Raw genomic sequence first — 24,688 nt, 5'->3', positions numbered from 1 at the left:
TTTAATTTCATTTCTGCCACATTCATCTCTTTATTTTCACCGGCCTGATCAGACTGCGCTTTTCATTCTAATTTTCCCTATGATACCATTTCTTCTTTTCTGAAAGAAAAAAAAAAAGACAATGCTATTGTTGACCTAGTCAGCTGGAATGATTATTCTAGAATAGCAGGGAAATGTTTGTTCATGTATGTGTGTATATGTGTTGGCATGGGGTCAGAGATTCTTTGCACCCCCACTTCCCTGTGTCCTGCTGTGTTTCCCCAAATCTGTTTGCCTTCCAGTGCTGACCTTTCTCCGAGTGAGATGTATTAGGCTGGTAGCTCATGCAGGAACAGTGCATTAGGCAGTGTTGGCCGTGGCCTGGTGACAGCCGCAGAAACTGTAGGCTAATGGCTACAGGCTTGTAGAAAGTTCCCTCGTGAATCAATACTGTTAATACTAATGCGGCGAGGCTGCTGACGGACGGACATCAGTGCTGCTCCATCTTCCCATTTTTAACTTCCTATCTCTTCATTACCTCATCCACTTCCTTTACTAGCTTCTTCAAGTCACTCATTCCCTCTTCAGTTGTCTGTTACTGGCACGCACCTCTTTTCTTTTTCCATTAACTTCTTGTCCTTTACCTTTCATTTTTACTAACCTCTTAACTCAATAGCCAATGCTCTCCTCCCTCACTCTTCGTACTTTTCCTCTAGAGGTAGGGAATTAGATATGGAGGGAGAGAGAGAGAGAGAGAGAGAGAGAGAGAGAGAGTTAAGGAGGTCATTACTTTGTGCTCTGATTGGGTGGAGTGAGTGAGCTGGGCGATAATAAAGCCTGAATTTTTCAACACGGTTAAAAATGGGTCTGTGACAGCCGAGCTGGAGAGCAAAGGGCCGCCTTAGACAGCGCACAGAGGGCCACCGAATTAGCAATACCATACATCATAAAATCTAATTAAACCCGGCTGCACAGCCAAATGAGCTCCCTCACTCTCCCGCCATTCTATTAAACGAGCTGGAGAGGGCTGACTGAATTATTCACGCTGAAGGATTTTGCATTTATACAAAAATTGTGCACTTAATTGTCCATGCTATATTACAGATTTGGCCTTATGTTAACAATGAGCCTTAAGCACACTTAGTGGGCCGTATCCAGAGTGTGACAGAGCTTATGTGGCCGCTGTGGTTTAACCAGGATGATCACTATACTACGATTAGAGACGATGTATGAGCATGGGAATGTCATTGTAGGGCTAAGACAACTAATTAATCAGTCTATTTACAACATATAATTAGAGGGATAGTTCACGCAAAAAGAAATCATTAACTCATCATCATGTTGTTCTAACCAGATTGTCACACAACATCAGAATCATCATTGACTTTTGGTGTTGCATCTGTTTTTTTTTGTTGTTTTTTTTTTAGATTTGTTGCCAGAATTATTCATCAGATACTATAAACATTTTTATGTCACTTTACGGCAGATCCCTCTTTTATTAAAGACACAGCCCATCCAAAAAATGAAAATCGTGTCATAATACATGTTGTTCCAATCTTGTATGACTTACTTTCTTCAGCAGAACACACACACTAAAAAAGGATATTTTGAATGATGTTTCAACTGTTTTCGTCCACATAATGAAAGTCAATGGGGTCCAAAACAACACTGCACCACCTTTGTGTTACACAGAAGAAAGAAAGTCAGAGAAGTTTGCAATGACATGAGGACGAGTAAATTATGACAGGATTTTCATTTTTGGGTAAACCATCTCTTTAATAAAAGAAGAATCTGCCATTGAGAATAAAGTGACTTATTGAGAATAACTGATGTCTAATTCTGTCAACAAATCTGAGAGAAAAAAAAAACAGATGACTACAAAAACAGGTGATGATTCTGATGCTATGACGGATCTGAAGCTGAGAATGCATCTGTACAGTTGTGAGCAAGAGGCAAAGTCATTTTGTGTATTATTGCTTGTGTATTTCAAGGCCGAGGCTAGAAATTAAAAAGGAAAAGAGTCATCAATCACAACACTTTCATGTTTTTTCCACCATAACATTTTTCAATCAGTGAGCCATTTCACCATATTCCAGAGAAGGGACCTTTGTCATTATAGCTATTGCTTTTTTACCCCTTCTCGGATTGTGTCTTTCTCCCTCGTTCCTGCCTTTCCCATCTTCCGAGCTTTCCAAAAACACAACTTTATTATAGTCGCTGTCAATACAGTAATAATAAAGAGTGTGCTCGTAGCTGAGGCCCGGCGTAATACACTTTTAACAAGAGCGCCGCAGATGCGTGGCCAGTGAATATTGAGTTTTAAATCTCTTCAGCTCGTGATTTGTGGCCCTGTCAGGGTGAGTATTTGTCAGTGTCGGGGCGGTACGGGCTCGTGTTGACAGTTTGCTGGTAAGTTTGGAGTCTAGAAGGCTAAACTCGCTGATCAGCCATTACAGAGAGTCGGTCGGTGACAGTCAGGTGATGGATCTGTGTTTATCGTGGGCTGGGCTTTGCTGCCAGACATTATTATAAAATAAAAGGTAATTTTGTCAGGTTTCAATCAAGCCAGCCATCATTTGTCATACTATCGTGTTGGCAAGCACGTCCTCGCGGTGATGGATTGTTGTGGCGTGGTGTCTCGTGAAGCCTGCTGCTGTTGTTAAAGTCGGGAGGCATTAGCTGCATTATCTCTCTGCAAGTGACCCCATGAGGTCTTAATCTCTTTTTAGCGATGGAGTGTGGCGTTTGCTTTAGACTGTATTCCTACATGCTGTGTGACATCTCCCATCTCTCTGCTGGAAGTATATATATAAACCTTTGTTTATCTGTTTTATGCTCTTGCCCTTCTTGCCTTTATATCTATTTCTTTCCAGAGTCTTTCCTAGCTCAGTGGTTTGGCTAATTCTCTCATTCATCCTCCTATAAAGATCACAATTCATGAAAACTATCTATGTCTTTTCGAGACAAACACTCTTTTCAGCAAAACTGTGGGGCATCTGATGAGCTTTAGCAATTCTTGGTAAAACCAACCAGGTAGGAGGGCTAAATACAATCAAATACTTCATTCTTCACAAATGAATTCTAATTGATGTGCTGGATCAACTGACATGTTCATGAGCTTAACCTTGGTTATTTATTTACAGGATGTAACCAGGGGCGTAAATGTCGTCTAACAGTATTTCTCGTCTTCGTCTTTTTATTGTTATAGTTTTATTGTGCTTCATGAAACCGACCTTCACATTAAAAATCACTCGTACATGAAATAAGTGAAACCGACAAATCCCTGGATAATGTGAGCCTCTGGTTTATCTGACAAGAACTAAAGAGACTGCTTTTTCTCAAGCTTCAGCATATTCATCTCCTGATGACTGTTATTTCTGTCTTGCCTTGTAACGTTCCTAAACTGTCCTTAAGTCAAACCGAATAAACTCTCTGAACAGCAAACATGTCATGCACATTAGCTTTAGCACATCATAGCCATTTGCATGCAACAACTAGGCACAATTTATGTAATATTTTAAACAAGACCATTTTCATAACGTGAGTCTATAAAACCTAGAGTTAAAGTCAGTATCGTGTTCGTGTTTTCTGATTTGGATCATTTCAAACTGACCTTCAGAGTGTATCAGTCCACAGACAGAGCAGTAGTTAGAGTTGTAATGGGCTTTTATCTGTGATTAGCCGCTAGCTGCTCTGTCACATTTAAGTCTGTAATGCTTTAAAAGTATTAACATTAATATTCATGCACACCTGCACAGGGAGCGCTGTGGTACCCCAGGACTTCAGGTTTGACTAAGAGCCACCATTACTGCCCGACACTGAGTTCAGTCTGACGGCAGTGCTGCCCTCCACCATGTCATGGTTCAAACTTCGCCTGAATTCAACACAGAAAAAAGAAGCATTTTATATAAACAGTCAGACACAGATTGTGTGTTCAAACACCATGTAAAATCATGAAACAACTGCAGTTCTGCACACCTCATGCTTTCCATTTATTTAAAACAAAAAGCATTTAAACTAAAGTCAAAGTAAAAAATTCAACAACCACAGCTAATAAGCACATAAATTAAATTAATAAAAATTAATTAACTACAGAAATAATGTTTTATCGGTTTTGGCCTTATATACATACCGGTTTTGGCTATATATATATATAATATAAATATATATATATATATATATATATATATATATATATATATTATATATATATATAATTATTGTTGCTGAATTTTAATTAGTGTGCATCATTAATTTATAATGATATAATTTAAATTATAGATTACATGAAGACAAATTAATATACACAGTTCAGAAATTAATGTAGGGTTATGACTAAAAAAAATCAACTAGCTATACTTATAAACATGCACAGAAAGTTTTACCATTTATTTTTCATGTTTGAAACTAATCAGTAATAATTTGTTTAGTATGTAGCTGCTGTATGTAACAACAGGCCAAGACTGTAGATCTGGATATATAGAAAATCTTACCAGTGTCTGCATAGCAAGCACAAAATCAATTAAATCAGCCTCTAAATCTGCGCATGATTATTTCCTTTACAGTGTTTGACTATTTTGCTAGCTCAAGACTTTTATTCATCTGAAGCTAAGCCAGTCTCTTTGTACATGACCCACTTCCCATTAGAATAAATCTCAAATTATGCTGACTTTTCCTCACTTACAGAAAAGTAATTTTACTGCAGCATTTATAGGTTAAAAACTACCCAATTTCATGTCAAATAAGCTCTCAGGCAGGAAGTGCTGCTAATATTATGTCTTCCATGATGGAGTGAGATGTATTCTTTGAATACATCTGAAAAGCTAGATTTGTATGACACCTCGCCATCAGGGCATCAGCTTCACGGTCAGGAGATAAAATGGCACTTAGGATAATGTGGTTGCCCTTAAGGTATGTGGAGGTGAATTATATTCTGTGATTAATAATCTGGAAATTAAAGACTCACTCATTGTCTAATTTAATTCCATCTCCAATGAAAAAATGTTCACTCTGAGGTAAATTGGCGAATAATGTCGCTAATTCAAATGCAGATGAAATTTCAATTCGGGGCGGCATTGGGAAGTTTGATTGACGAGTCCCTGGTGGATCGTTACCGCCGCCATCCACCATTGCACCAATTCCCCGGCAGTTGCCGTAATAACGGAAGCAATGGACAAAATGAGAGAAGTAGCAGGCGTTCCCCGTTTCACTGACTCATTCACTCGGTCTCATCACACAGTTCTCTAATCGTATTTCTGCCCTTCAACTCTCTCTCTCGCCACAAAAATATTGAACAATGCAGGGGAGGTCAGGAATCATGGGAAATTACAGTATTTGCTCTGCATTTCAGGCTGATAGCTCCACAGCCCACTGTTTAATTATTAGCATGTATAATTACTGGCGCCTGCCTTGATGGAGAGAGTCAGGAAAAAATAAAATGGCCGCTGTAGAGTTGATTTAATGAAGGGTAAATGTCAAGGTAATTACATGGCAGCACAGGTTAAAAGCAACGCTAAATTTCCCAGCACTGAAGTGACATTCACCTGACAGAGAGAGTCTGAGTGAGAGAGAAAGAGGCAATATTCAGTATAAATGTTTTCAGCAATACATGTCCATTAATCTCATTTTGAACAATCTGCATGTATTTACAATAATGGTCCATTTAAAGGCAATTGTCTCGTTTTGACTTTTTACTTAACTTTCCATCATACCTGTCTTGAAGATTTGATAGACCTTTTAACCGCAGGCTTTGGCAAAAAATTGCCCATTTTCACCCTGTTCAATTAAAACAATCGACGATGAAAGGCATTTGTTCCAACACATTTAACTCTGAACCCTCTGGTCTTACTGCTTGCATCATCACACTATAACTCCCAACACAACAACACAAACACCATCCTTAAGCCTCTACATACTGCCTGTTCAATTTTAGCATTTATAAAGATTATGATTTATTCAGCTTAATTTATAGTGTATTTGGTTTTGCACATTCTATTTTAAAATGCATTTTGCACATGTTACACACCCACAACTCCTCTACATACTGCCTGTTCAATTTTAGCATTTATAAAGATTATGATTTATTCAGCTTAATTTATTAAGATGCATTATTCTTTATTTTCTGTTTAGTTTTTTTGTTTTTTCATGTTACACACCCACAACAACTTTGATTAAGAACACTGACAAAAAATAAAGATATCTTTGGCTTGCAAACACAAATCACATTGCTAAGATTGAATGGTGCACTTTTGGCAATTTTGAGAGGGCAAACAGGGTAGGAGGCAGGTATGCATGCAGCAGGTGTGGGCTGATGACTCACATTAGCCTATGTGTTTAATGACAAACCTGTATGCTGACTGAAATCTACTGTATGCACCAATGGAGCGATAAAAGTTTTGCTTGCTTATGGTTTAGTGAGTATTTAGTGATATGAGTAAAGGGTGTGAACTATGTAAAGCTAGGCAAATGATTTAAGCTCTTTTTCATCTATCTGACTGAGCTTAACTAACCACATTTGTAAATTAATGAGACCTTGTGTTCTCCACTCTCTTTTAATGCATGAACTCCTCCACATTTGGCCCTTATTCTCAGCTCTGCAGGAGGAAATACTGAGCGCTGAACTGCTGGCTATGTTCAGAATAGAGTACCAACATACTATGTTCATTATTTTAACAGTGGTATGTTATGCTAAGTATGCAAATATTCTGTTTGCATGCAAAATCCAGCCCATTTAGTACTTTTATTAAAATACGCCGTATACAACAGAGCATTCTACACTGCTATCCCACAATGCAATGTACACATCAATTTTAATTACATTTTTTTTTCTATTGCGAAAAAGACACAAAACATTTTTTAAGTCTTTTTCTGTACTCATTATTTGATCAGGCTGTCAAAATGAAGACAAGTTATACAAATCTGTATTATAAATGGCAAATATCTAATCAAACATATTTTTCCCCCACAATAATAGTCACATGTGACTCACATGCAATGTGATGAGGAAATGTGACAACAACAATGACGTTTATTGTGCAATAATGCTTACTGTTTACACACGGTGTATACAAAGGAAACAAAATATATTTGTATATTTATATGGGCCAATATTACAGACTTCAGTTTATCAGTATTTGTTGATATAGGCTGATATAAGATATTTAATTGATCATGATCATTTTACATTTAGATTACCATTGCCGTCACCTATTGCTCATTTAAAGTTTTTTTTTTTAGTGTAGCAATTTAATAATTTATATATAATCTTACTAATATAATCTAAATAAGTAGCATTTAACATTTTTATTTATGCAAAGTAGTATAGAGTAATATAATACAATTATACAATTAATACAAAAAAATACATTTTCAATTATTTTATTTTTGGCCCAAATTATTGACCTAGATAATAAATTATTTAAAAATATATTTCTAAAATAAACTAATAAATCAAATAAACAATTAATTAATAAATATCAGTTTATCAGTATTGGCCCAATTTTTATGTTGGTGCATCCCAAGCGTATACTTCACAAAATTCATTCAGTAACTAGTAATTCCATTCTGAACAATAATACCTCTCTAGAAATCATCTAGGGATCACAACAGAAGGTGACATCCAGACCTTTGCTCCCCGACCCTCTCTTTCTCTCCCTTTTTTTTGGATACCACGTCACAGAGTAGCACAATTCTCAAACATCCGATTCTGTGACATTGTCAGAGTCTATTCATTACATTTGGCATGGCAGGTTAGGTGTGCATGAATGAGTGTCAGAGGAGAGGACAGGAGGGGTCATACCACCCCTAAAAATCTAACAATCCGTGTGGTCTAATGGTCCTCCACCTCTTCAGCTCTCTTCTTCACTCACACATGGCTGGCACTTGAGCCAGGCTGGGCTGAGAGGAGCATTTTCTCACCGTATTGTTCCTGTTCTTTTCTTTTCCTTTTCTTGCTCAGCTGAACGTAATAGACTGTGAGTGACAGAGTGCCACTAGAAAAGCAGCCGGTGCATAGAAATATTAGGGCCACGCGGGGTTAAGCCAACAATATGTAGAAGCACTAAGGATTGTGTAGGTTATACAGACGTATATGACTCTGTGTGTGTGTGTGTGTGTGTGTGTGTGTGTGTATCTGTGCAGACATCAAGTCCATCATTAAAACGATCGTGCTGAAAATCGGTTAGGATTGCATGGCAGATCTCTCTCTTTATTATGGCAGGCTGTGAAGTATTTCTCAATTAGAAGTAAATCTGATAATCAGTCATGTAACTTCATAGCCTGCATGGGTTGTAAACAATACTCTTATTTACAAAGAGAGCAGGTGTAAGATCATGAACAAGACTCTCACAAAGCAATTCTCTCTTTTAAATACACTGAGAGAGGCACTTTGTTTTCAGCCTAACGACCTCATTTAGAACACGTCGGCAAAATTAATGCGGAACAAACTCGGCAGTAACCGGGCCGACTAATTTTTGCTCATTTCGCGTGAATTATTGATGATGGAGAAATATACCATATGCTCCCGCCAGAGTCATGCACATCCATTCTGCTGCGATATCACGCCTGTTTGGTGAAAAGTAGTGGAAACTTATGGGCATGCTTTGGCTTGAAATGTAAGTTATAACCGCGTGTTAATCACGTATAAATCAGGTGTGGTAATTACACTCCCAGCTGCCGCCTATTCCTCTGTAATATAGACTACACACCTGATTCATTTAATCCTGAGTTCCTCAAGCAGGGGGCCAGTGTCGTGCCAAATCATACCCCATCAAATGCCTACCACCTTGCACTTTACACCAAAGTGATTCCACTGGCTGACTGAACTTCTTTTGAGTACCCTATTAGGCTGACTCTGAAAACTGATTATAAAGCTTGGTAAAGGAATAGTTCACCCAAAAATGTATATTCTGTCAATTTTACTCACCCTCATGTCACATAACAGAAGATATTTTGAGAAAAGCTTATTTTTGCCCATCCATAGATTAAAAGCCAATGGTCACCCAAAACTGTTTAGTTACCAACATTCTTAAAAATGCCTTCTTTTTTTGTTCCACTGAAGAAATAAAGTCAAAGAGGTTTGGAACAAATGATGATAGAATTTTCATTTTTGATTGAACTGTCCCTAGTAAGAATGTGGTTAGCAAGCTAATGCTAGAGATAGCTTGACATAATGCTATCCAGTTCGACTACTAACAAACCATGCACTATGTAATTTTCTTACCTTACATAAAATTATCATTGAGCATCACACAAAATGAACATCACACCTTGGGCTCCAAGGGATTTGACATGACACAGAGGCCCACTGGGCAACCCAAGAAAAGGGAACTGCAATATGAAAAAATACAATAAAAAAAAACTAAAAAAAAAAAAAAAATTATAATTGAATTTAAATGCTTCAAAAAGGAACACTGTACATGTTCCATTTGTTAACATTAGTTAATTGCATGAAATAACAATGAAAAAAAAAAATCCAAAACATTCATTTGAACATTTATTAATATATTATTACAATCAAGATTAGATTTGTTAATATTACTTAATGGATCTGAGCTAGCATGAACTAATAACGAACGGTTGTATCTTATTAAGTAACATTAAAGATGAATAAATACTGTAGCAAATTTATTGTTGGTTAATGCTAATGGATTAAACTAACAGTACCTTATTGTAAAGTGTTCAAAAAAAAATAATAAAAAATAAAAAGGATGAAAATATGCAGGGCTACAACATCTAATCTTACACAATATTAGTCTTTTTTCTCTCTAAAAACAGATAAATAAGAGCTTTTATAGACATTATTTATTAAAAAATGCAATAAACATAGCAATAGTTTCACCTTGGTTGTGGCTTGGGTTTCAAGCAAATAAAGTGTTATAACTGCAATCTATAAAAACATACCAGTCTGAAATTATCTGACACAGGTCCTAGTTTATGCTACAAGAGTAGATCACTAATGTCTCATCAACAAGTATTGCCAATAGACTAGGTGGCATTCAGTCGTTCTTTGTTTGGCCTTAACGAGAAATCTATCTCATAAATGAATTCCCTTCTCTCATTTAAGACCGGTCGATCACGCAAGAATAGCTAATGATCTAAAAGAAGATTTTGTACAGTATATTGGTGCCATTACGGTCTGTGATATCATAATCTAATGGCATATGATTACACTGTCCAGAGGAGAAGGAGGGACACCTAGTGTTGGGTATCGTACTTTCACATCCATTGCTGACGCATTGCTTTCTTCACTGAAACCTACAAGATGATGATTTTATAAAGCCTTCACCTTTTTATCTTTGATTACAGTCAAATAAAGTCAAAAAGATACTTAAAGTTTCCTATAAATGTTCATATTCATTTCTCAATTATTATTTTTTAATTGTTGTGAATTATTGTACACAGGTCTTATTTAATTTACTGTATACAAACAACCTCTCTCTTTTGCTCTCTCTTATTTCTTTTGAGGGAAGATGAAGGGAACAATCGCTAGCTTGTTCCATACCTGAGTGACTCTTTCAGTGATAGTCAAATGGCTCTAAGGGGGAAAGTTAGTCTAATTCAGCCTAAGTTTGAATTTCCTGGTGTCGGGGAAGGGGATTTTGTTTTGTATGTAGCACCAGTAACTTTGCATATATAAACTGTATTTGTATGGCGGGCCCCAGCGATGCAAAACTGCATGGTTCTCTCTAAAGCCCAACATTAATAGCCATCAGCTATTTAACTGAAACTTTATGTGATATGAGCAGCCCTTGTTATCCAGAACTTTTACTGATAGGCAAATGCAAGAACAAATTTGTTGGTATGGTGATTTTTATCTTCTTTCTCTCACTCCGATATGACTGCCATTTACAGCAAATGTGTCTGATAAGAGCGCTCTTCAGCACGGTTCAGGCTAGAGTGATGGCAGTTGTTGCAGAGTCCCAGGAATTGCCTGGATGACAGTACATGGATCAGTGTCGCAAGTCACAGGTCATCAGAAATCACAGTGAGCTGCTGGTCCTACACTTATAATTATGTATATGATGAAAAACATTATATGTGCATGACTAATGTAGGAATTTGCCTGCACTTAATATTATTTCACACTGCTATTACAACACTAATCTTGTTCATGTAAGTGCACTATTATTAACAATGTCTCTCTCTCTATCTGCATCTGTCTGTGTGTGTGTGTGTGTGTGTATATATACACACACACACACATATATATATATATATATACACACATATATATACATACACACACACACACACACACACATATATATATATATATATATATATACATATATATATTATAAGTTTTTGTTTTATCCAGCTGTATTTACTCAGTGCAACTTATAACATCTGAGTGAAAGATATAACATCAACATAACAACAATCACAGAGAAAAAGGATCACCCCCTTGTGTCTGTATTTTGTTGAACCACCTTTTGCTTTAATTACAGTCTTTAGTCTCTACTAACTTTGCACATCGAGACTTTGCAATATTTGCCCACTCTTCTTTGCAGAACTGCTGAAGTTCAGTTAAATTTGATTGTGAGCATTTGTGAACTGGAGTCTTCCAAGTCATTCCACAGATTTTCAGTGGGGTTTAAGTCTGGGCTCTCACTAGGCCATGCAAGGACATTCACCTTTTTTACCTCCAACCACTGTGTGGTCAGTTTTGCTTTGTGCTTTGGGTCATTGTCATGTTGGAAGGTAAACCTTCTTCCCATTGACAACTTTCTGGTAGGGCAGCAGATTTTTTTTTCAGAATTTGATGGTATTTTGCCCCATCGATTTTTCCTTCTATCCTGACAAGTGCTCCAGTCCCTGCTGCAGAGAAACACCCCCATAACAGGACATTACCACCTCCATGCTTTACTGGAGGAATGCTGCTATTTGGATTGTGAGCTGGATTGGATTTCCTTCAGACGTATCGTTTGGTGTTGAGGCCAAATAATTACATTTTAGTCTCATATGCCTCAGAATCTTCAAGGTACGTTTTGGCAAGCTCAGTCGTGATTACATGTGGCCTTTCTTGAGGAGTGGCTTTTTTTTTGCAACCCTCCCATACAAGCCAAATTTAAGACAATGACCACTCTTTGTCATACATTCCTGCAACTGCTTCAGAGTTGCTGTAGGCCTCTTGATAGCCTCTTTCACCTGTTTCCTCCTGGCTCTTTCTTCCAGTTTGGAGCGATGTCCCAATCCAGCGAGGGTCTGTGTTCTATCCTAAACTAATGAAATGACCACAGCTGATCACAGTTGAAAGTCAAATGGCTTTGTGTGCCATTGAGAAGGCGATTAGCTAAAACTGATTGAGTCATTTTTAGGAGGGGGATGATCCTTTTTCCAACTCGGTGATTCTATTTTTTTTTATTATTATTATTTATTTACTTTATTTTTTCCTAACATGTTGGTGTTATATCTTTCACTTGGATGCTATAAGTTGCAGTGAGTAAATATAGCTGGACAAAACAAAAACCGTGTCAATCTTCACTTCAGGCTGCAAAGCAACAAAATGTGATTATTTGGGGGGGGGGGGGGGGGGGGGGTTTCTTTTCTATACGGATTGTGTGTATGAGTGTGTAATATATATATATATATATATATATATATATATATACATACACACATATATAAATGAATAATTTTCCATATGACAACATTGTTAAAGATAAATATTTACAAGTTTTTTTTGTAATAAATTAAGAAATATTTCTAATACATTTAGTATATAAAATATATAAGACAGAAAATAGGTAAAATCACTATAATATTTCAATATAATATTTAAGATCTAAACAATTCATTAAGATTTTAAAAACTGGGTGTTGATTCACTAACCACTGATGGATTTGCCAGACTAATTCAAACCACTAGCTCGGCTTTTTAGACGATTCAGTAAAAGGAGCTGCTCAGAAGATTCATTTGTTTGAGAATTAGACTAATTTTTTCCGCTGTACGTTTTTGATAGGGATACATGATATTAGATTTTCAGCAATATCTGATATGCCGATATTTTTCAAATCATTTTGGCCAATAGCCAACGCCAATATATATTTCCTGTACATTGAAAGCTTTGAAAATAACTATAACAAATAAGTAAAATCTGCTTTTTATTATTATTATTATTTTCAGACAGATGCAGTTGAAACCTTAACATTTTATTTGTGGATTTAACATTAATAGATGGTCTAAAGCAAAAGAGTTGTGAAAACTCTAAAAATCTTTTAGAGCTCCTTGTATTTATGGTTTCATAATCAATTATTTTTTTTTTAAATATAGGGACTATATAATACATATTAATGAATAAATCTGTATATTTTAAAATTGTGATTTTTATTCATGTAAGCTATAGCTTCTGACCTTTAAATCAAAGAGACTTGTGATTTTTATTAATAAATAAATAAATAAATAAATAAATTACTGCTTCATTTATTCAGAAACACAAGTATCTTAATGTTATTTGTGTAGGCCTATTTTACATTCATTTTATTACAAGTTCAATTCAATTCAATTCAAGTTTATTTGTATAGCACTTTTTACGATACAAATCATTGCAAAGCAACTTTACAGAAAATTAAGGTTCTACAATATTTAGTAGTAGCTTATCAGTGATGACTGTCAGTTTATGTGCATATGGCAGAAATGTTCAGAAAAATCAATAAAAGACATAAACAAACAGACGATTAACACTATTAACAGCAATTATGCAATCAAACAAGTAGGCCTACAGTGCCCCCTAAGTAAATAAACGCCTTACTGAGGGGCGTTAGGAGGGAGGGGAGGCTGTTGTTGCTGTTGAAGCACGCACTGGTGACTGCAGACTCTATCCACACCAGACGCGTCATTCTGTACGTGCATTCTCAAATTAAATGCAGCGATCCAAAATATTGAATCTAATCTTCATTCAGGCAAAAGTTTACCGAATGACCACACTGCTGACCCGATCCTATCACTAGCACACCTTGAGCACATGTGAGCTATTCATCTTACCTGCAAGGCATACTGGCATTTTTTTCAAATCTGCCAATGCCGATGTTTGCATTTTAAGCCTTTATCAGTCGATTCTGATAATGTTCCGATAATATTATGCATCCCTAGTTTTTGATTCACTACAAAGAACTGACTCAATTCGAGTCAGAATAAGATGTTGCTGATTTACTAAAAAGAACCAACTGTTATGAGTCATTTAATCAGGAATCTGTGTACTTCTACATATCTTGCACAACGTAAATGACAACATTATCAAGCTCAGTAATTCTGCATTCAAGTGTTTCTCTCATTTCATCTAACTATGCATTTACTAATTGAAAGATATTCTGTTTTTGTATGCACACACACAAACACGTACACACAGCGTTTGGAACGCTGAACTCCAGGCTAATTGGGACATCAAACAAGTGGGTTTTAATTGGCAGGGAGGGAAGGGATGTAATGACAGGATCTGTGGCAGTATCAGTGTCTTTGTATACTTGAATAAAGAGGTCACAGCCCTTACTGTATCCCACCATTCATGGCTCCTTGCAGCAGAAAGCTCAGAGAGGAACACCTGCTGTTTCTAATCAGAACCTGTTAACCAAACGCTGGCAGCAGGGTGCTGCTCTCTGTTTATATTTTGTGTGAGGAGATTATTGAGAGGTTCATTCACTGTAAAAGAAAAGGTCAGCGCATGCACATAAATGCATACGAAAGAACATCTCTGGTGGAGACCACAGACCAGACATGGACAGAAGCATTTTAGCGCATAAAACTGATGTGCCTCCATATCTCCGTGTTATAATGCTAATTTATGATTGCAGTGTTGTGTGTAAACAAAGGCTGCATTCACACCCTCATCGGGCCTGTGACAGCAGCAGTACCCTTGGTATGTATTCAAGCCACTGAGGATTTATGGAGAAATGAAAGTGGCTCAGATCTCTAAATAACATCTGCTTTTCATCAAGAGAGATGAGGGATGCAGCGGCTGTCCTTTCTTTATACAAAGTCAAAAATAAGGAGAAGGAAGAGAAACGTCACTCATATATCTAATGGTTGTTTTGATGTACGGGCCGCAGATTTATTTTATGCTATTAAGGCTTTGCTTCTGTTTAATGTCCACTTTTTTGTTAATCACACAAATCAGTTGGCATTTCTGAGGCTCAAAGCAGCAAGTAATCACACTCCGGCGATGACACCTCATCCATCCCGAGTTCGGTGTTCTCAGACAGACTCCACATTTCCGCCCACTGTGGCCTTGTGCCATTCACACAGCTGCTTTTAGTTATGGTGAGTGGTAATCACATTGCTAAAGTTTAATTGTTCAATTATTGGTGCGCTTTGTGAAGGGGAAACACAGACCTATCCCACACCCTCTTCTCCTCTCTCTCTCTCTCCTCCTCTTCTTTCTCTCCACCAAATGGACCATATTTGTAATGGTTAGCAATTAGAGGAAGGGCCCTTTTGCTAAGTTGTGCCTGGTGCAGGCTGCTCAGCCCTAATGAAAAGCTTTTATTACAGAACCCGCTACTGCAGTTAGCAGCAAATTATGGGTCATTTCTGTCAGCCCAGGGCCCTGGCTGCCACGGCTACATTTAGATAAATGACTCGCATCAGGCAATGCCAAACAGCCAGCCGCGGGGACATCCGTCTTTTTTATTTAATACACAAACCCACAGACACTGGCTTTTATCTATCTATCATTGTTCTGGAGGATGGCGTGATGGAGGCAGGTAGACCAGATCAGATTTGTTTTTCCAGGGAGTGATTGAAGTCATTGGGGCCATAAAGCAACGCACATACACACGCTGTCATTGTCATACACACCATTAGGAGGGCTACTGGGGGCTTGTGTGTTCAAAATCTCCATCTAAGACCACTTTTTATTTTATGCTTTTTTGATTCGCATAAAATGGAAAATAAACCCCTCTGTCGTCCCATATGAACACAAATCTATGAGTTGGTTTCACTTATAGACCAGTACTTTAAATGTCTTTACTATCTAAACTGGTTAGTTAGTGTGCCCTTCTGGAAATATGCTAAAGATTAATTGATATTCACAGTCACACTTCTACTTATGTTTTGCAAAACTCTATGTTTACCTTGTCATCACACAAGTCAACTGTCATTCAACATCAATATGCTTAAACCAGCCTAAAATTGATCTTAGCTGGTTTAAAATTGTCACATAGACAAGAAAATCCCTCTAAAACCAGCCAGGAGATCAGTCTAACCAGGCAAGGAGACCAACTAAGCATCCAATAAATTATCTTAGGCTGGTTTAAGATTTTAATTTTTTTCCTCAACAAAGTGCACTCAAAAAATAAAGGTTTTAACAATGTAAAGAACACTAAAAAAATGTATACACTAAAAGAATCTTTTGTGCAATGGCATGGTTCTATGGATGTTAAAGGTTCTTCATGGAACAAGAAATTCTATTTTAAGAGTGACTGACTCTTCACATTAGCAGAAAAACCTCTAAATTAAGATTTAGCCTACCTCTCTCTCTCTCTCTCTCTATATATAAATATATGAATGAAGAAATGCAAATCACTAACTAGAGATAAGATTCACTTCAGTTGTCAGTAATTTTTCACAGTAGGTATTAAGACTCAGAAACTCATTTAGTGGCTGAGGTCATTGTGTCACTATCTACTCTGTTCATTATCCAAATACACGTCTGTGTGTTAATAAAGGCCGAGTCTTTGTCGCTTCACACAAGATGCAGTTGCCGGGAAACCGCGCGCGCTATGCCGTCAACTTCACCTGCGTCGCCTGGTAAACATTACCGAGTGATCCCTCTCTTCATTACACTCGCTCCCTGATCTCTCTTCAGCGCTAATGAAGAGGAGAGGACTGTCTTTCTCCAGCACTACAGAACAATCGCTCTGCATTCTCTGGCTTTTTATCTGCCCGCGGTAATGAGTAACATATGCACGCAGACGCTCTTGAAGATGCCTCCGATCGCGCGCATCACGGAATCAGAATCCGACTCCACAGCTCTTCTATTCAGTACACACTGACTGCTTCACGCAATTACTGCATTTCCCACATTTCTCAGCCTTTATGCGGGTGACTTTTTGACAAAGTGTCCTTTTTCTCCCTCTCTCATTCATTTTCTGCCTTATTCTGTCTTTCGCTGTCCTTTATTTCTTTTGATTTTATACTCACAAAGATTTGTGCTGTGTGTTCTGTCATTTCCCTAATGTGTATGTCAGGTATCTTATCTGTTTACCTGGCACAACTACTCTCTTTTTTTCTCTCTCTCTCTCAGCATAAAACTAACAGATATACTGTAAACCTTTACTAGGCTTGTGTATGTTTAGAAGAGTCTATGAGAGTTTATCATCCATACAAATCTGGTAATTTACATGGTATCCATATCTTGTTTTACCTATTTAAATGTATTTGTCCCATACAATTCCTTTTGGGAGCAAAGAGTTTCTGAGAAATACTTGCAAAAAATAAATAAATGAATTGATTAAAAAATATATATGTATATTAATAAAAACCCATACATGTAATTCAATGGAACTGGAGTCCCATCATTTGTAGGAATAGAGAGAGGGCTTTTTAATCTTATCCTTCCTATGGAGATATTGCACAGAAAATTAGGCACTCTCGCCATCTATAGGTGACATGGGGTATTGGTGGGTCACCTCCAAATTTCTAAACATAATAATTTTGGTTTTATATTGTAATCTCCACTCTTTGTTACAGATTTACCATTGCATTCTGCATTATTATATCCTAGTAAATTAAAAAAATATCTGACATTTTCTGTATGAAGTAAATAATAATGCAGATGTAAAATCCAGGACAAAAAGAAGGCCTGCTTCCCCCTAAAACTGCCGAGGCATATTGGTATGGAATTGGGCTATTGAATAAACAGATAAAATGTGATAATGTTTAATATCCTCTTTCAAGTTGACCAGAGTGCAATACAACAGTCATTTGTATAACGGCATCCAAGCTTACGGAGCATAAAATACTCATCGATGAAGCTGGCATTGTTTTTTTTTTTTAGAGGTTAGGCAAATCTCAGGCAAATCCTGGCTGTTTTTCTTGACTATGATTCCTCATTTGAAGTCAGTGTAATAGTATAAAAAAGTTTTTTTGCATGGCTATCAGATTTTTGATGAACGAGGTGTTACAATTTAAATGATCTTATTACCATGCATTCTGTAAAGTCGCCGAAACAGTTCTCGAGAACAGATGAATAATATGTCACAAACAACTCTAAACCTAAAGAGGACAAAAGAAAACATGTGACCTGTTTGCTCTGCAGGGCCTTATTTGCATTTAAAAAGTGAAGCACTAGAGGATCAGTTATTTGCCATGGCCTCTGTGATCATGGACTAACCGTCTCTCTGGAGCTTTCTGTCCCCACATCCATACAATACAAGGACATTTATGGACAAATTAGTCAAATCTAGGTCTGAAAACACAGTTAGGTCACATTACATCGATTAGGGTACACCATGTACTGTAGATCATGGAAATGTATAGCTGGCAATTCATCTCTGCATTAACTTAAGAAAACAAGGCCAAGCGTTGTAGAAACCCTTTAGTGATATCAAAATATTAAAGTCCTTTAGTAATATCAAAATCAAACAAAAATACTCAAAATGAAAATGAAAATAAATGTGCACTGTTTACCCACTTGATAGAGGTTAATGAGGTGCATCTCTTACAGGGTTGATGATATAATACAATATAGCTTCTATAAAGCATCTGCTAAATGAATAAATGTAAATTTAAATGTATTAATTTAACCCAGCAGTTTTAAATGTGCTAAAGCAATATACTGGTGGCTAAATAAAGACAGCAAACTATAACTTAGAAGATCCAAGTTCAAATCCCTGAGGATCTTCCCTTCTCTGACCACTAATGTTTTGCTCTGGAGTGAGGCACTTAACCCTTGACATCTGCTCAGCACAATCACACCCCCTCCACATCTTCCTATATACAGAACTAAAAATAAAAATAGTTACTAATAAAAATAGTAAAAATAAAAAAAAATAATACATTTAATATTACAAAAACATTTTATTACATTTGAATTCATTATATAATAATAAATAATAAATAATATTGAATAAATCTATTTATCTATATCTATTAAAAATTACTAATAAAAAGAAAAAATCTAATAAAAAATAATCTCACTTCACCATCTTTTGTAAATATGAAAGTATTTTAGTACAGAAAAAAAACATTACTTTAAATAAATAAAATAGCAATATTTAGTAAATAATATCATTGTATCTAACTATCCATACTCCATTTAAATTCTATATATTTTTATATAAGAAAAACAAAAAAATTTAATAAAACACACACACACACACACACACACACACACACACACACACACAAATCTCCACCTTATCTTTTGTAAATATTAAAGTATTTTTAGAAGGAAATCTAAACATACAAATACAAACACACACACCCCTCCTTAGCTGAACCCTGATACATGATGTTACCAAGAGACAGTGTTTCAGACAATAGAGATCTATGCAGGTCCCAGTGGGCCTTTTGAGCAGATATCTCTGTTAGCTGTCCATCATACGCCTGTCTCAAAGGCCCTGCTGACTCCAGGTCAGTGTGCTCATACACACATTTATCATGTAATTACCTTGTTTGGGTTGAGTCTCTGATCTTAGGACATCATTATCAGTAATTACAGAACATTTCACGCCTCTCCTCTCGCACAGATGGGGTTCCAGACTCCCTGCACAAAAGGAGAGTGGAGAGAGGGTCATTTTTTCATTCAATCTTTTTCCACAAACCTTTTTTTTAATCCTTCATCCATCGTACCTCTTTAAGGGTGCTCAGTGGCAAATGAACTGAACCATATGTGTTCAGTAGTTAATGTAGTGCCATGGGGTCTGGTGGAAGGGCCAGGGTTTTCCATTATAAACATACATGTAATGGTATAACGATGTAAACAATATTGATATCAGTATTGTTAATCATTGCATAGATATTTAATTAAAGCAAATCTCAAGGCAAAGGTCAGGTGTTTGTCTTAAATCACAAAAGAAAACCATGTCTGTTGAATGGAACAGGGGTTCCCATTAAGATACTTTATATATAGAAGCCAAAAGTCAGGTGTTTGTCTTAAGTAACAATACAAATCATTGTTAGAAAACCATTTACATGCATTTCCACAGGCAATATGTATATGGAAACATGCAACCCGAGCTGTGAAGAAGAAAGGCTTTGAATTTAATTCTGAATTATTTCTACTTTACATATGCTTCATTTTATGCAGTTTTTATTATTCTTTAACATAAAGATCTACTTATAGTTGATTATTTATTTGTTTTTTATCTGTTGCGGTCATTCTTCACAATCCAACAGTCTTCTGACACATTCTTGATCATATCTCTATGCAAATATCACACCAGTGAGAGTCTTTCACACCTTTAGCAAAGCTACAGACTTTATTTCCGTGGTGCCAGGCCCACAGTTATGTTAAGTAATGGGGAATTCCATACATTTCAGCATAAATAAATTTCACTGATACATCCACAATGTTTTTGTCCTATATAGTGCATATACACTACACAACCATGTTTTTTAATGGTCTCCTATGCTTACCAGGCCTGCATTAATTTGATAAGAAAAAAAAAAAAAAAAACTAAAACCTTTAATAATATGAAAAATCATTGTTTTCGATTTTAATACATTTTAAAATGCAATTTATTCCTGTGATAGCAAAGCTGAATTTTCAGCAGCAATTACTCCAGTCCTCAATGTCACACGATCCTTCAGAAATCATTTTAATATGCTGATTTGGTGCTCATGAAACATTTCTTATTATTATCAACGTTAAAAAGAGCTAATATTTTTGTGGAAGCCATAATAAATTTTTTCAGGTTTCTTTGATGAATAGAAAGTTAACAATTGAATGTGTCCTTGCATAAAAGTATTCATAAAATCTTCCCAGCCTGAAATTTTTGAACAGTAATGTAGTGCGTTTGCCATTTGATATGGAATAAAGCAACATTCATTTAGTTGGGAACGGTGATGTCACAAACAGTGTACTATGCTAGACTGGAATGAAATAACAACAGTGCTGTAAAGACAGATGCGGAGATGTCCATTTAAACCATTATTAACTACTGTGGCTGTCTGTGTGTGCACTGAACTGTTCACCTCAGGCAGAATAACGGCAGATGTGGTCTGTGTTGAGACTGTGTGTGTGTGAGAGAGCGAGAGAAAGAAAGGGAGAGGATGGGGGTCACATTAAACTGTTGTGACCCTCACGTGAACTGGGGGTAGACAGATCACCCACTTAGCAGGTGCAGCCTACAGAACTGCAAAACAGGCCTCTTCAGTGCCATATTCAAGCTGTGTGTGTGTTTGTGTTGGTTCGAGCATCTATTCTGAATCCATTACCCCTAAGGTCTCCCTTCTACATTCTTACAATTACCTGTGTGGGCGAAACAGGTGCGTTCTCAGGTTTAAAAGGGGGTCCGGGCCACTTAGCTGTCGGGGGAAACCTCACGAGTGATACTTTGGCCTGGCAGAAACAATAAAAATAAAACAAAAACACAAGCGAAGACAGCAAGTGAGAAAAACAAGAGGAGAAACTGAACTGAGAGTCCAGTTTAATAGGAAACAAACTGCTCTCCACTTTTCTGTGACACAGGTAGCAGCCCATTTATGCCTGTCCGGCTTTGTTGGGAACAATTGGGAGGAAGTGGTGGGATACCGAACAGGGATTGGTTTCAGGCCTCGCCGACCCTCATGCTGCTCTGAACAAGCCCCTGTGGTGAAGCAGTTCAGGTGCGGCTACATTCGGAGAGAATGGAAGTGATGCTTACGGCTCAAGCTGGGATTGAAAGAGTTGCAGGAGGGGTGGGTGAATTGCCGGGGGGAACTTGGTGGATGAATAACTGTGTTGTTTGAATTCACAGAGCAAAACGGTAAGAGAAAGAGCCTGTTCACATTGGCATCCAGTGACTTGAGTTTTATTTTTCGCACTCGCGCACAAACTTTCCTTTTTTATACGCACACACTTGAATTTATTTGCACATACTGACTGATATATTCATAAGAACCTACTAATTGAAGAGACACATGCATTTGTATCCGCATGTGTGCGTGTGTCAAGAGTAGTTAGGGTTTCAAGAGTGAGGGCCATGTTTCACTAGGTAGAATCTAGTCAAAGACATTTTTGGGTACAGGAAACACACTGTCCCCACCCTTGTCAAACATGGTCCTGTGGGACACACACTCACACTCCTATGTATGTAACCTAGGCTGTGTGTACACCTGTTTTACCAAGGGTGGGAACGTATTGACCTCACCTCTGACCGGCCAGTATCTGCCTGTGAACTGATCACATGCATCCACATCACAGAAGCCAAATGGCCAGTTCAGGAGCTGAGATTAAGATCATTTCACTTTACATTTCCATCCTCGAATTACAGCACAAAGACAATTTTCTTTCAGCTTATAACCTGAATCGTTTCCTCAAACTGAAATACACTGACACTGTGGACTCCTGACATGTATTTATTATAATTGACTGCCTCCAACCATGAAAAGCATTTTATTTTGGAGAACTACAGCCCGAGGAGCGCAAAGCCTCACTGAGCAGCCAACTAATGGAAGTTAATCTCATTTTCTGTCAGCCGGCTCCCAGGGGTCAGGGTTTAAGTGACTAGGTCGGAGGTCCTCTAAAAAGAGAAAAAGATAAACCATTTCAGAATGGATAGTAAAGCTGGATACGAGTCCATTTTTGAATATAGTGTTTCGTGGTTTTCTATAGAGGTTGGTTTTGAACATTAGTATTATATATTACATGGTCTTATTCATTCTCTGTTTGCATATCCGGTTATGGTTCCTCAGTAAAATGCAAATAAGCGGTAATTACAAATAGTAGAGATGCTAAAAGAGTCTTGCTTATTTACACAACTGATACTGTGCATTGTCATGCTATGTTCGCAGTAGAGTTGGCACACGATAAAATCCAAGACCTAATTGTTACCCTCTTTGCAGCTTAAAGAAAGCGATACCCCTGTGACCGATGCGCCATCTGATTCCTGAACATGTACATTTGCACTTATTTTTCTGATTTTATCCTCTATCTTCTCCACCTGTTTCAGCCTCTGTGCTCTTTTGTAATTATTTAAAGATTTGAATAGTGTGAATAGCTTGCGTGAATGCAGAGCGAGGAATGAATAGATGGACTAATAAAGGGGTTTTGCACAGATAGATTGAAAGCTGATAATGATCTGACTTTCAAGGAAACAGAACAACAGCAGAATGCATGGTACTTTACAGAGGTAGACTGTATGGAAATAACACATTTTACTGTTGTATATTTAAACTATCTAAAATGATTTGCATCAGAGAGAATGATAAAGTAAAGATAAAGAAAGAAATGGATGGTTTGATAATTGACTTACTGTTATATCTAAGTTAAATGTTTCTTTTTTTTATTATTATTTATTGATGGAATCATATTCCCTTATGGGATCCTGTCAAGATTATAAAAATGGAATTAACTTAATTCAGATCAAAGAAACACCACTTAACCCTTAAATGAACTGTGTACATGAAAGTGTGTATTCTTCCAAATGTTTCTGTCGCCATGTTAGATAAGCTAAATATTTAAGGGGTCATATGATGCGATTTCAAGTTTTTCTTTCTCTTTGGAGTGTTACAAGCTCTTCGTGCATAAAGAAGATCTGTAAAGGTGCAAAGACTGCACATTTTGTATGTTTGTCTTATGGCTTCAGACATTTTTTTTTTTTTTTTTACGTAAGTGCCCTGCGAAGTGGACATCACAGGATATTCCGCCATGATTCCAGTTCGAAGTGAATGAATAAGTTCCATTCAAAGTGCATTGAAGTGTGAGAGACGTGAATTTAAATTGTATTTATTTACAGAGGTATATGATGTCACACTTGTCCTTCTGTGAAGACGTTGTGCAGTGCAAACCCGTGAATGAATGTTCTTAAGTGAAGAAAACTTCAACAGATTTCCCCTGCTCAGGGAGTAGGGAGCAATGAACACTGTGTAGGGACCATGTCAATGGGAACAAAGTTCATGCACGGAGCTCACTTCTAACGAGCTGGTTATCTGAATCTGGTGTTAACAAAGAGATACATGAAAAATATGCAGAGCTAGGGGGTGCAAAGACTGGAACTGAGAACCGCTTGTGTAGAGTAGCGCTTGTCGTTTCTCAGACCACAAAAAGTTTTTATGTTTACGTGGCGCAATGCAACGCAACATGTAAAAACACAGTATAAGTCATTATAATCCATAATTACGTCCCCACTGGATGCATCAAATGGCTCGTTTGTAATTGGTTTTAGTGTTTTTGTCTTGTCACGCCGGTGTTCTGACCGGGACACACATCACAGTATCGTGTAACATTTCCGTCACACGCTTGAGGCATTCAGCCAATCACAAAGCACTGGATAGCTGGCCAATCAGAGCACACCTCGCTTTTCAGACCGATGGTTCTGTAAAAACAATGCATTTCAGAAAAGCGGGGCATAGAGGAGAAACAATAATGTACAGTATATGGAAAATAATGTGTTTTTTGAACCTTAAACCATATAAACACATTTCATTACACCAAATACACAAAATAATGTTCTTTTTAGCAACATCATATGACCCCTTTAAGAAACATGAGAAAACTACAGTGCCACCTATGTGTCACTTGGAATAACAGAAGGAAACATTTACATTAACCTGAACAAGGTAGAAAAGT

The 24,688-nt window shown here is 37.1% G+C and overlaps 1 long non-coding RNA gene across 1 annotated transcript in view; it reads right to left on the bottom strand.

Moving 5' to 3' along the window:
* LOC122148147 overlaps window positions 1-24,688 on the bottom strand; it is a 112,189-nt gene that overhangs the window by 39,243 nt on the left and 48,258 nt on the right. Inside the window, exons 2-3 of the long non-coding RNA XR_006162126.1 lie at window positions 19,586-19,681; window positions 3,730-3,853 (exon numbers count right to left, since the gene is read on the bottom strand). This is a non-coding gene — a long non-coding RNA (uncharacterized LOC122148147). The remainder of the gene's footprint in view (window positions 1-3,729; window positions 3,854-19,585; window positions 19,682-24,688) is intronic.

The sequence above is a fragment of the Cyprinus carpio genome, chromosome A17, assembly GCF_018340385.1.
Source record: "Cyprinus carpio isolate SPL01 chromosome A17, ASM1834038v1, whole genome shotgun sequence".
Lineage (NCBI taxonomy): Eukaryota > Metazoa > Chordata > Actinopteri > Cypriniformes > Cyprinidae > Cyprinus > Cyprinus carpio.
This window is presented reverse-complemented; position numbering and strand designations above follow the sequence as displayed.